This window comes from Propithecus coquereli, unplaced genomic scaffold (assembly GCF_000956105.1).
Source record: "Propithecus coquereli isolate 6110/MARCELLA unplaced genomic scaffold, Pcoq_1.0 Scaffold115, whole genome shotgun sequence".
NCBI classification, from domain to species: Eukaryota; Metazoa; Chordata; class Mammalia; order Primates; family Indriidae; genus Propithecus; species Propithecus coquereli.
This window is the reverse complement of record NW_012135525.1, coordinates 1,212,059-1,225,990: the sequence shown is the minus strand read 5'-3', so window position 1 is coordinate 1,225,990 and position 13,932 is coordinate 1,212,059. Positions and strand designations below refer to the sequence as shown.

The following is a 13,932-nucleotide window of genomic DNA, read 5'->3' as shown; positions in this document are numbered from 1 at the left end:
ACTCTGTCTCAAAAAAATAAATAAATAAAAAATAAAACGTTCTGCTATAGAAATTTTCATTAACCCTTTATCATGTCACATTTCTGAAAAAATGTATTAGTTTGCTAGGCTGATAAAGCAACGTACTGTAAACTCGGTCACTTAAACAACAGAAATTTATTGCCTTACATTTCCAGAGGCTAAAAGTCTAAGATCAAGGTGTGGACAAGGTTGGTGGCTTCTAAGGGTTGTGAGGGAAAATCTGTTCCATGCTTCTCTGGCCATCTCTGGCTTGTAGATGCATCACTCTGATCTCTCCCTTCATCTTCACACAGCGTCCTCTGTTTGTGCATGTCTCTGTATCCAAATTTTTCCTTTTTCATAAGAACACAAGTCATATTGGATTAGGGCTCACCCTAATTACCTCATTTTAACTTGATTACTCTCTCTGTAAAGACCCCATCTCCAAAATACAAGGTCATATTCTGGGTTAGTGGGAGGTAAGATCTCCAAGATCCTTTTTTTTGCAGGGGCGGGGGGAGTACATTTCAACCCACGACAATCTCCTTTGCACATCCTGAGGAAAATTAACATATGCGAAGGAACAGTTTTAGGGATTGGATTAGAAAAGGAGAAAAAACATCTAACAAAATAGCTGTCAATATAATTTAAGAGTCATCACATAGGGGAGGGGTACAGATTTTTCTATGTTATTGTGAATCCAAGGATAGAGTCCATAGGTGGATCTTATAGGGAAGCCAATTGTATTCAATATATAAAGGAAAACTTTATACCATCTAGAATTGTTCAACATTGGGACCTCATGAGTGCAGTGTGTTCTCCATCACTGGAGGAATGAAAGGCAGGGTAGAACCTTAGTTGAAGATCTTGACTGTACTGATTGTATGCTTTCTATGGAGAACCGTTGATAAAATTTGGATTTGGAATGTACTTTCACCAAAACTGTAAAGTGAATAAACTCTTTTCTTTGTTTAACCTTGGAGAGGCCCACAGGAACAAGGAGTGTAGGCATTCTTGAGTATTGACTTAAAGAAAGGGTAGATGTGAGAATAAAAGAGAACAAATTTGGTGATATTTGTCTAATGGATATCATTATTGTCATGATCAGTTCTTTACTGCTTTGTGCTTATGGTCTTTGTTTTCTGTTGGGGCACTGAACAATATCTCTATTGTTGAACTTCCAGGTTCATTCAGTGTGTGTTTATTTGCCTTCGTATTTTTAATCATTAGTTTTATCAATCTTAGTTTTTTTCTGGTCCTCTGAAATTCAGGGACTTGTGATTTTTTACTTTATATACCTAAGTTAATTTTGCAAATAGAAATGATAATGATTTTATGATGTTTAGTGGGTTATTAATGGACAGGAGAAAGTACTCTTTACAGGTAAACTTGGAAGTGTGTAAATCTTAAAGAACCTGAAAAAATTAAAGTTAAATAAAATTATATGAGAAAAGTGGTCTGAATGTATAAAGATACTCTGAAAAGCTATCTGGTCTTTCCTTGCCAAGCAAAAATGAAAGAAATTCAAATTGGAAATCATTTTTTTCTACAAAATTAAAGTTTGTGGTTCCTTAATATGATTAAATAATTCTTAAGAATTTGTAAATGCTATGTCTTGAATTATTTTATTGTGATAAATATGATGCAAATACTGCTTCATTTCACTTCGTCTCCTGTACGTTTAAGATATAAAATGTACTGTCTTCCAATAAATCTGTACCCAATTACCTCAGATTTTTGCTGGTAACAAATTCTTACAGTGCTTTAACTAAAATAGCTCACCTAAAACTAAAATCAGAAAAACATAAGGTAGTAAACTGTTTTAAGAATACTGGTTACGATAAAAAGAGACCTTGAGTACCTTCAATGACTGAGAAATATAAAGAAAATACTGAAAATGATATGACCTACAGTCCTACAGGTGACATTGCCTAGATGCACTTTGTAAGTGTGTGAGGGCAAGAACTGCAGGAGAAAGGAAAGTATTCAGATTTAAGTCCTGCTCCTCCACTTCAAAGTATGTCATCACTACCTCTTGTCCTCACTTTTATCCTTCCCTCACCTTTATGTTTAGTGTTTTTTCTTTTCCCCCTCCACTCTCAATAAAGGTGAGAAAAGAATGGTATGGTCTCTGTCATATGCAGGCAAATAGTACTTTTTAAAGATTAAAAATACAGTTTTAATCCTACAAACTACAGTTTCCAAACTAACAAAAGAGGAAAAAGGAGGCTAGAAGGATGAAGGAGGCTAGAAGGATGTAGAAGGCTGAAAGAAAGGGATCAAGTGGGTGGGACGTTAAGGAGAAAAAAAAAGATGGCAGAAATGAGCTCAAATATGTCAGTAATGACAGTAAATGTCAATAGATTATGTTCTCCTGTTAAAAGATTAACTGAAACAGTAGGGGAAGGAAACTATAAAACATGATTGGAAGATAAAAGAATATCTGAATGAATGTATAGCCCATGTTAATGGATCAGTATTAATTGACAATTATCAATTCTCCTCCCAATCTATAAATTTAATGAAATTCCAACAAGATTTTTATTGTTGTTTTCGTGGAACCTGATAGGCTAATTATCTAAAGTTCATAAGAAAGAGCAAAAGTCCAGAATTAATAAGCCAACTGTGAAGAACAAAGAATAGAGACGTCCTATTACATATCAAGATTTATAATGTAGTAATTAAGACAATATAATATTGTTGCAGCGATTGACATTAAACTTAATAGAACACATAAAGAATCTAGAAATTAACCCAAGCATGTATGGAAATCTGATATGACACAGGTAGAATTCAAAATCTGTGGGAAGGTATATATAATTTAATAGTGTTGCAACAACTTGATTATCTCTTCGAAAAGAGTTCAAAAGTAAAGATCTTTATTTCACAGCAAACTAAAAAATAAATTATAAGTAGATTATCTAACTGTAAAAACTGAAACATTTAAACTTTTAGAAAAAAGATAGAATATCATGATTTGGTAGGGAAGAATTTTTCAGACCCTACAACAAACCATGGATAAATTTATCGATTGATAAACGTGTCTACATTTTTTACAGCCTAATATGTATCTGACGCTCATTCTGCATTAGGCATCTTTCTAAGCACTTTCAAACTAATTCATTTATATCTCAGAACAACCTTAACGATACAGGTACTGCTGTTATCTCCATTTTACCAATGAGAAACCTCAGGCTTAGAACGTGAGAAAATTTGCCCAAGGTGGTCACACAGCTGCTAAGTGGTATAGCTAAGTAGCAGTCTAGCTCCAGACCCAGACCCTAATGTGTTATAATTTATACCTATTATTTCTTACATTTTAAATAAGCTTTACTGAGATAAAATTAATACACAATAATTTCTGTGAATTTTGTCATGTGTGCACTCAGTATCACCACCCCGTCAAGATTCTGTTTATGTTATCAACAATGGTGGTTCAACGTCCATTTCTACTACATTCACCATTCCTGACAATAATTTTATCTTTGCCTATGTGAAAAGTATCTAATTATTTTAAATATCCTTCTCTGGTTAGAGAATTATAAGAACTAATTAGAAACTCATATTGCTGTTTTCTCAATTCCTGTCTATCTTTGGGCAGGGGAGGAGAGTGTGATGGGGATGGGAGAAGCCAGCACTAGGATTATGGCCCAATGTGAGTAAAAAATGAGAATGGTTTTGTAGCTTATATAACTAACAGTATAATAGTCAGAAAATATAAAGAATTCTTTAAAATGCATAAGAAAGATAATCTAAAAGAAAAATGGACAAATGAACTAGCATCTCATAGAAGAGGAAACCAGTGGTGACTAGACATATAAAAAGATAGACAAAACTCATTAGTTTTCAAAAAAATGTAAATTAAGAACACATTGAAATTTCATTTCACACTTACTAGATTGAAAAAATTAAGAAGTCTGAAAATACCAAGGGTTGGCAAAGATGTATAGAGCAACAGGATCCTTTTTATGATGCCAGTAGAAGAGTAAGATGCTGCAACTGCTTTGGGAAACAATTTGGCCCTAACTTATAGTGTTAATCATTCACATACCCTATAACCCAGCAATTCCACAGCTAGCTATGTACCATAAAAGAAATTTGGCACATGCACCAAGACATTTGCAAGGGTATTTATAGGAAAGTTCTTAAAGCAAATATCTCCCCAAAATACAAATTTACATGGAGAGGAGAATGGGTAAATAAATATTGATATATTTGAGGGATGGAATATTATACAACAGTAACACTGAATGAACTGCCACTCACAAGCATCAACAGGGATGAATATTAGGAAAATTACAGTGTGTCTTATACAAAGCAAGCCAGATACGATTGCGTATTATATAATACCATTTTAAAGGCCCCATCATAGGCAAAACTAAACAATGTTTAGTGAGACATACATACATATATATATTTGGCAAATCTATTTTTCAAAAAAGAAAAGAATGATAAACACAAACTTAAGATAGGAGTTAGCGCTGAGAGGCTGACAGAGAAAGGGGATCTGGAACAATGGTATTGGTGGTATTCTGCTTCTTAAGTTGGATGACAGATTCACAGGGTTCATTTTATTATGCTTCATAACTTAGAAGTGTCATATATTCTTTTCTTTAAACTATTACATTCAAAACATGTTTAACGCTTGCAGTGAGTCAGGACCAAGATATCTACAGTAACTAAACGGACAAGCTAAGACAAGCGGGGAGCAGATACCAACGGAAAGGAGATGCTGATCCTGTCCCAGCCCATATGCTTTTTGCTGGTATAGAGGCCAGTTTTAGTGCTGAGCCAGGCCACAGATGGAGGCAGGGAAAGGGCTGCACCTGTCATGTTGAGTATGTGAACAGAAGGCCAGAACCTCTGTGGAATCGCCAGGCAGGCTGTCTCTTGTCCTTTCTTTTTCTCAAAGCTGGTCTGAGTCCAGTGAAGAATGTCCAATTTCTTGTTTATCCAAGGGATTTTTAAGGTTCTAGAAATATGTACAAGGATAGCCACTTAAAAGCTTTCTTTTGTGTTTTTCCATTTCCAGATGACAGTTGTTTTTTTGTCTATCTGTTTGATATATGGAATATTGCTATAAAAAGTAACTCAACATCTAAAAAATGTACATTAATGTGCCTTCACTATAGCTCCTTCAAGATTAAGACAAACCTAAGAGATAGTATTGAAATATTGAAATATAGCATTTCAATATAGAATATTGAAATATAGAATATTATGCTTCACTCAAAAGCTTCTGCTTCAATGATACTGCTTGTCTATTTTGATGGGTTAGCCGATCAAAAATGTTACAGTTGTTTGAACACTTTCTGATGCCTGCCTAAGAATAATTTAACTTACATTACCTATTTCAGAATAATTCCCCATTAGAGAGAAGCTAAAATTAGCCCCAGAATCTGGGAAGGGTCTGAACCTGTCAGTGGGAGATAAAAATCTAATATTAATATTTTATTCTTGTGTAGCTGATTCCTTTTGCACACTGAGAATCATTTATATTAGAGGAGGAAAATGGAAAATATTAAGTGGAGAGTTGTGTGTTTTCCTTGTGGTCACCATTGCTGGGGGGGTGATCTGGCTAAGACATCTGTCACCCACTGATGGCCAGGATTTACTTGGCCTGTTAGGCTGTCCCCTTGCTCCCTTGTCATTCCCATGTGCTACGCTCACTTGGTCAGTAGAGGACCTTCAGAGCCTCACAGCACCTCAGGAACATGATGATGGTGAGACATTAGCTAGTAGATTTGTAGTTCTGTCTGTAAAGATTTCTTTTCTAGTTCCAGAATGCAAAGTAAATAAATTTACTAGATTTAACTTTAAAAATCATCTATAACTCTGTACTCCAACAGTCACCCAGCAGTACCAACAGATTGCCAACTTTAGTTTAAATAACACTTTTCTTAATCATAAACAGTGCTAGTCTACAAATGGGCCCTGAAATCAGTGACCATTTACTTTTACTCCTAGCCAGATTCTTGTTATACTGTACATTTATGAGAGTCTTAGGTTTCGCTAACATTTAACCCCTCCAACCAATCCTAAAACTTTCCAACAGACAAGATTTTCTAACCTCATTTACCTTTTAAAAGAGAATTTTGTAAATAGGGTAATTTTAAATTACAGCTTTGAGACAGAAAAGCAGTTCTATAGCTTTACAAATGTTAAAAATTGATACTGTCATTTAATTTGGGAAATATGGTTGATAGACCATAAGCTTTTTTTCATATAACGTTAAACTCTTAACAAAATCTTAAGAAGCAGGACACAGTGGCACGGGACTGTAGTCCCAGCTGAGAGGCAGGCTGAGAGGCAGGAGGATCGCTAGCTCAGGAGTTCACAGCCTGGGCAACATAGTGAGACCCTGTCTGTTTTAAAAAAAAATTTTTTTTTTTTTTAAATTTTCACTGTTACTGAACACGTTATGAATTAAGTGTATCCATTTTCATAGAGAAGCTTTAGATTCTTCATTTAGAATTAGAGCCCACAGGCTGGGGACTGTGGCTCACGCCTGTAATCCTAGCACTGTGGGAGGCCAAGGCTCAAGGATTGTTTGAACCCAGGAGTTCAAGACCAACATGAGCAAGAACAAGAGCCCAGCTCTACAAAAAATACAAAAATTAGCCAGGAGTGGTGGTGTGGGCCTGTAGTCCCAGCTACTCTGGGGTCTGAGGTGGTAGGATTGCTTGAGCTCAGAAGTTTGATATTGCAATGAGCTATGATGATGCCACTGCACTCTAGTCCAGAAGATAGAGTAAGACCCTGTCTCAAAAAAAAAAAAAAAAAAAAAATTATATCTCACAAAATAATTTAGCATATTTAAAAGCTTATTTTACAAACCCTTTTCTCAGACCCCATTCCCAAGATTCTAATTTAATTGATCTGTGATGGGGCCCAAGCATCTTTGTTTTTAGAAAAAGCTCCCCAGGCGATTGGAATGTGCAACCAGGTTTGAAAACCATTACACTAGAGGATATGAGATAGAAAACCTGGTGATGATTTCTTTGAGCAATAGCAGTGTCAGGAAACTATCACAGAATTGAGCTGCCAAATGTTGTTACCATTTTAAAACAAGAAAATAAAAATTGTAAAATATCCTTAGTTTGGTTTTCAGTGATTTGATGATATTAAAACAAGGAAATTTGAGTATCTAAAAAATATCTGAAGCTTAACAATAAGCAACATTAGTGGTCTATAAAGAAGTAATATTTCCAGACGAACTTGATTGGTCTTTTTAGATTGAATTATAGAAGTATTAAAAGAAAGGAATGTAGTAGATGGAATGTCTGGATTTTATTACAACATTCTGTAATTCAACTTGCAAATGCATTTCATATTCCCAGCTAATATGAGAACAAAGTCTAGCAAAATAACACATTTGTGAGATGGCTGCACAGCACATTCATAGCAGTACACATTTATGCTGCCTTAAAAAGATCATTTCTAAAATCTGTCCGTGTGGAACTTTACGTTTATCTTAAAATTCATCAAGATCATTTCAGTGCCTTTAAAAGTGTCCACAGTATTAAGACTGTAGACTAGAATGTGTTATATATCTTGGTTAAAAAATAATATGTAATAAAAATGTGGAGGGGAGGGACAAGGGGACATGGGAGGAAGGAAGCCTCAGGACAAATTTTATCTTTCATAGCAGAAACACAGATGTTGTTTAGAGTTGAAACACGAGCCTTTCATAATCTTTTTCTTAAAATCAAACGATTATATTAGACCCTGACATTTCTCTTGTTTAAGTACAATTTTATTTACTCCTTCAGTTTTACTTATCATCTGTTAAATTTAAGCAAAATGTAATTTAAGGGATGTTATTTTAAATGGCATGTATTTTAAGATCACATTTCTATGTACCTCATCAATCTTCCTTCTCGGAATTGGATAGTCAAATGTTACCATTGATTATTTCTGAGCAGTGATTCTGGGGGAGAGTTTTAGATTTCTTTGTTCTTTCTAGTAATGTTCCTGTAAGAAATATGAATCATTTCTACTAAAAACATTTATTTTTAAACAACTAAACATAATACTTTTTAAAATAAATAATATATAATTTAAATCAAAGACTAGTTTTTAATTCATTTTCCCTGAGAATAAATGCACTCATTTTATAGTCTCAACTTTTCTTACCAACCACGATTAGAATCTTTAAGTACTGGTTGTAGGATGGCTAGTGTATACAAAACAGACTGAAATATCAGCACATGCGTATAACAATATGACCTTAATCTTAAAAAGTTTTGGAGGGAACGGGGTGTGATTGCCTCTTTTCAGGTAGTTCAGATGATTCTAGATTTGCCACGAACCCTATAGTTTGCTTACTAAGCAGAGTTCATTTTTCTTAAACAACCAGATGAAAATGAGACAGTGCAAAAAATTAATTTTCCATCTATTCTGTATTAGAACAAAAAGTATTAGCATTTAAACTCAAACAGTATTTATTAGCTAGAGAAGTACAACCACCTACCGCTATATACTCATTTAACAGAAGTTGATGGTCTTTGTTCTATCCGGAGAAGTATTTTAAAAGGTTAATAAACTCTCCACTTATAATTAAGTAAAGAAGTGAGTGATTAGTTTGTTATTGAAAGTTCAGCCAGTAGCATTTTACATGCGGTTTAAGCTCTTCATGATCTCATAATAAAGATACCTCAACAAAGGATAGACAATAATACTTTTTCCCAGCTAAACTGGCACTGGCTGTGGCAATAGGATAAAAACAATATTCAATTCCTACTTCCAGCCAACTTTGAAATTATTTTTATGGAAGTATAATGACTTTTAGGATTCACATTATCTCAATTTTTGTACATAAAGTAAAACTTGTCAACATTTTTCTGTCATATTATTTCTAGGGTATAGAATTTAGAGTTTCATAAGATTAATCACTCATCATCATTATCCCAATTAGAGTCAGTACAAGTGACATTCCTGCTTCTTAGTGGTTGTACGACTTTACTGCGTTTCTAAAATGGAGAAAATTCTGTTCTTGACTAACTCATGTTACTCAAAGGCACAAATGCAATATTCTGTATGACTATCCTTTATCCATATGACCTATAAAGAAATACATCATCACTCCTTGTTCCTTTAAAACAGTCCATTTGCATTATAGCAAGGCACTAATGAGTATTTCAGACTTGCAACCCTTTTGTAAGAACATCATTAGAAATGAAAGATGAGGAAAAATACACTTAGGAAATTTTTATATTTTGTTTTATATCTTAATGTCCTCTAGACACCAACTCGTGGATCTTAAGTAAGGTGATTTTAACAGTTTGACCCTGAGTCTAATAGATTAATAATTCTAACCTGTCTAACTTAGATACGATCTCAGCTCTTCACTCTGTCTCTCTGGGCGCATTCAAGCTACAGGATGCCACAAATATCATCACAGTAGCAACCTGCAACCCTGCAGTTCTCTGCTCTGGCGATTCTTTGTGTCACGTTGCTGCCACCTTTCTCTATGTTTTATTTCACCTCCAGGTGTTCCTCCCAGGCCATCCCTCAGGCAGTAATGATTGGCTCCTGGCTCCCATTCCCTCAGGAGTCTGTGCTCACTGCCACCAAGGCTACCTGGAGTTCCTTGCTGTTTTCAGTTATCTATTGCTGTGTACAAACCACCCTCAAACTTAGTAAGTTAAAATAACCATTTTATTATATCTCCTAGTTCTGTTCTACATGAAAAAGGAAATTGGCTTTCTTTCATCTTTCTAATGTTATGATTACATGGCAAACTTGTATTGTTTGGAATTATTATTATTTTAGAGACAGGATCTTACTGTGTTCGCCCAGGTGTGACTTGAACTCCTGGGCTCAAGCATCCTCCTGCCTCAGCTCTCAGGTAGTTAGGACTATAGGTGTGCACCACTGCTCCAAACCCAGAATTATTTTTTTAAAGCCATTTCATGCATTAGAAGAATTCTGTTGCATTCAACTTTTTTCTAGTACTAGTAGATCTAAAGTATTAAATTTAGCAGTAGAATAACAAAATTCACAGGCATCATCTTGAAGTATTTAACTGACAGTTTTTTTCCTCTTTGCAAATCATACTTTTTTCTATTTTTGCTCTCCTTCTCACAAACTGACTCAGGTTTTAAGAAGGATGATTTAAGTTGCCTCTATTTTGTTGATAGGAAAGTAAAACTGGTTCTAAGTTAAGAGAAAGATAGGTAATTTATCATTCCTCAGATGATGATGACTCATACTACTAAAAATAGCTAACTTTTAGCTTATTAAAAAGGTTGCTTCAATAGTTAAGGCATAAATCTCTTAGAAAAAAAAATCTTAATTAGTTTAAATATTTGGGTAGGGGAAAGAACATGTTTATAAGGAGTGAGTTTTTCTGAGTGACAAATAGGGGTACATGCAATTTATTATGCTACTGTTCCTGACAGCACTCAGAAAGGCTGTTCATTTTGTGAATTCTGGTTTTATATAGCTGATATACGTGTGTGTGTTTAAAAAGAAATTGTTGGAATTTGTCCAACTCCTTTTATGTGACTTTTCCCTAAACCCTGAGAAATGCTATGTGATATTTAAAGTATAGTTCAGTGTGTTGCTGTGGAAACTTTAAAAAAAAAAAAAGAAAAATAAAGAAAAGGTAAATCTTTGGCCATAAATTGAAAAACATTCTATGAAAAGAACTTTTTTTTAATGAAGCAAAGACATTTTAAATGAATTGAGAGTAGATGCTCTCCATAAAATAGGGATGAATCAGAGATGAGGAAAACAAGCATCGATCAATGAATATAACATTGGGAAAAATGACCATTTTTCTATGTATATTGACATTGAGACTTCTGTTACTGAAGGAAATTATACTTCTGTTACTGTTTTTGACTTTATGGTTTAATAAATTATGATAAAAACGATATTGCTGTGTGTCAAATTGAGAATTAAAATTTCTGATACATGTATTTAACTGATGACTAGTATTTGGCCCACCAGAAAAATGCTACTGCTGGCCATTGCTTTTTTTTTTTTTTTTTTTTTTTTTTGAGACAAGGTCTCACTCTGTCTCCTGGGCTAGAGTGCAGTGGCACTATCATACCACACTGCAACCCCAAGCTCCTGGCTCAAGTGATCCTCCTGCCTCAGCCTCCCAAGTAGCTGGGACTACAGGCATGCACCACCACATCAGCTAATTCTTCTGTTTTTATAGAGATGGGGTCTTGCTCTTACTCAGGCTGGTCTCGAACTCCTGGCATCTAGTGAACTCCTGGAGTCTAGTGATCCTCCCACCTCAGTCTCCCAAAGTGCTGGGATTACAGGCATGAGCCACCATGCCAGCCATCATTGCATTTTTTTTTAAAGGCCCATAAAAGAAAATAATAGAACCAGCAAATTAAATATTTAACAATTTGTCAATTTCTTTTGTCACTTTTTCATTTTCTGGCCTCAATGTAGGCTATATTTGTATATTAGATTACGTAGACAAAAGATTCATTCAGTTCTGCTTTTCTATCCACCATAAAGAAAAGGGTTTTTTCCCTTTTATTCTTTCTCCAAATATTTATTAAGCACTTAGTATATATCAGAAAGTGTCTTAGGTCTTGGGGATGTGAGTTAAAACATGGCACAATTTCTGTCCTAAAGGAATATTCAACATACAGACCATAGATGGGAAAGTCAGTGAATGTAATGTTGTGTGACAATACTAGTAATACTTGTGGTATGTGTACCATGTGCCTGGCACTGTTACATGGTTTAACTTATTTAATGCTCACAACAGGGTAGTCGCTATTATATTTTACAGAAAAGCAAACAGACACAGGAAAGTTAACGACTTGCCCAAAGTCACACTGCTGCTTCAAGCATGTACAATATGCTATGAGAACAGGAAGGAAGGGTCCTCACCTAAAGGAAGCAAGGAAATCTTCCCAGGGAAAATGACTTCTCAACTTCATCTTTGAAGTTGTCCTCCTTGAGGAGAAGTCCCAGTCAGAGGGAACAAAATATGCCAACGCATAGGAAAATAATACAACTCTCCCGAGAAACATCAAAGTACTTCAATATCATTGAAGCACAGAGATGCAAAAGATAAGATTGGAGAAGTCAGAGGAGTTAGATCAATTAGGTAACCTTGTTTAGCTTGATGAGGATGTTTTTCTTTATTGAGAAAGCAAAGAAAAGCTGTTAAAAGATTTTAAGTAATGATATGAACAGGGGATCTAGGGAAAGTGAATGAGGGCAAACAGTCCCCATGAAAAATAAGAAGGGTCAGAATTAAGGCTGAAGTAAGTGTTTAAGATATGGGGACAGATCTGAGAGAGATTTAGGGGAGGTGGGGGAATTTGACAAAACTTGGTGATTGAGTGTGAGGAGGAGGAAGGAATTTCAGATTTCTGGCTCAGATTACTTGATGAGGAAGTGTGAGATGGGAAACATGAGAGGAAGAACAGGTTTAGAAAGGGAATGATGAGCTTAACAATAGCAACTGCAAGGTATTGAACTAAGGGAGAAGGGTGGGCAGGGCACTTTAGACAGGGAAAGAGTACAGAAGTAGATGGGATATTGTGGTCATGTTCTCATTTTCATTTGAATATTGGATTTGCATGTGATCATTTTGTTCTTAGACGTCATGACTTGTATATATATTACATATATTTTCTAGTATTGATCATGTGTTATGTATTAAATTTTTGAAGTAACATTTGGTAAAACTGCTATTGAAAAAATACCCTAATACACAAAGATTTTGAGAAAATGACCAAATTTTCCCCATATATATATATATATATGTATATATGCATTAGAGATTAGTTAAATGACACAAAAGCAAAGGCTGTTTGATTTACATAGTTCTTATCCATGTGTTAAAAATACAAAATAAAAAAAATAAATAAGATCTATGGCCCTGAGAAGCAGCTGTCATCTGCCACTCTATAGTATTTATCACGTGTTAGATTAATTTGTATGGCTGTCTTAGTTTTAACAAATCCAAGGAAGACAGTTGGCTGTTTGAATTAAATGAAATTTTGCTTTTTGAAGTGCTTTTGGTTATTATGGATACTTCTTTATGGTGTCATATTTCTGTTGAAAGATAAAATATTTTGTTTGGAATTGAGTTTCATTTTAGTCCCAGGGAGTGACCTGCAATTTCAAATAAGGTAGCTGGGGAATACCTCTGAGAAGTTTGACATTTGAGCAAGGACTTTAAGAAGGTGAGGGCATTAGCCACACAGATACTGGGGAAGGGGAAGAGGGTCCCAGGAAGGAAACCAACCAACCAGAGTACAAGCCCTCAGGCAGTCACTGTGGCTGAAACAAAGTAGTAGTGTGGCCAGAGGTGTAGGCCACTGTTAGAGACATAAGAATTGACTCTGAGTGTAATGGGAAGGCATGGAGAGTGTTTTTGTTTTTGTTTTGAGACAGATTCTCACTCTGTTGTCCTGGGTAGAATGCAGTGGCATCATGTAGCTCACTGCAACCTCCATCTCCTAGGCTTAAGCGATCCTCCTGCCTCAGTCTCCCTAGTAGCTGGGACTACATGTGCCTGCCACCACACCCAACTAATTTTTTCTATTTTTAGTAGAGACAGGGTTTGGCTCTTTATCAGGCTAGTCCCCAATTCCTGAGCTCAGGCGATCCTCCCACCTCAGCCTCCCAGAGTGCTGGGATACCATACCCAGCCCATTGGAGGGTTTTGAGCAGAGAAGTGACATTATCAGATTTTATGTTCTAAAAGATATCTCTACTATGGAGAACAGACTGTATGGGGCAAAGATAGAAGCTCTGAAAGAAGAAAAGAAAATTGACAAATTATTTCTAAAATGTATATGGAAACATGAAGGGCCAAGACAACCTTGAAGTAGAAGAGCAAAGAACAAAATAGTGACATGCCGTACTTGATCAGATATTAGTAGTGGGATGAGTTACTCAATTATATATCAAAATTTATTATAAAGCTACAGTAATTAAGAC

At 35.3% G+C, this 13,932-nt stretch overlaps 1 protein-coding gene across 1 annotated transcript in view; it reads left to right on the top strand.

Annotated features, from left to right (window-relative positions):
- Window positions 1-13,932, top strand: part of REEP3 (receptor accessory protein 3) — a 130,354-nt gene that overhangs the window by 25,074 nt on the left and 91,348 nt on the right. The gene's annotated exons all lie outside the window — the stretch shown is intronic.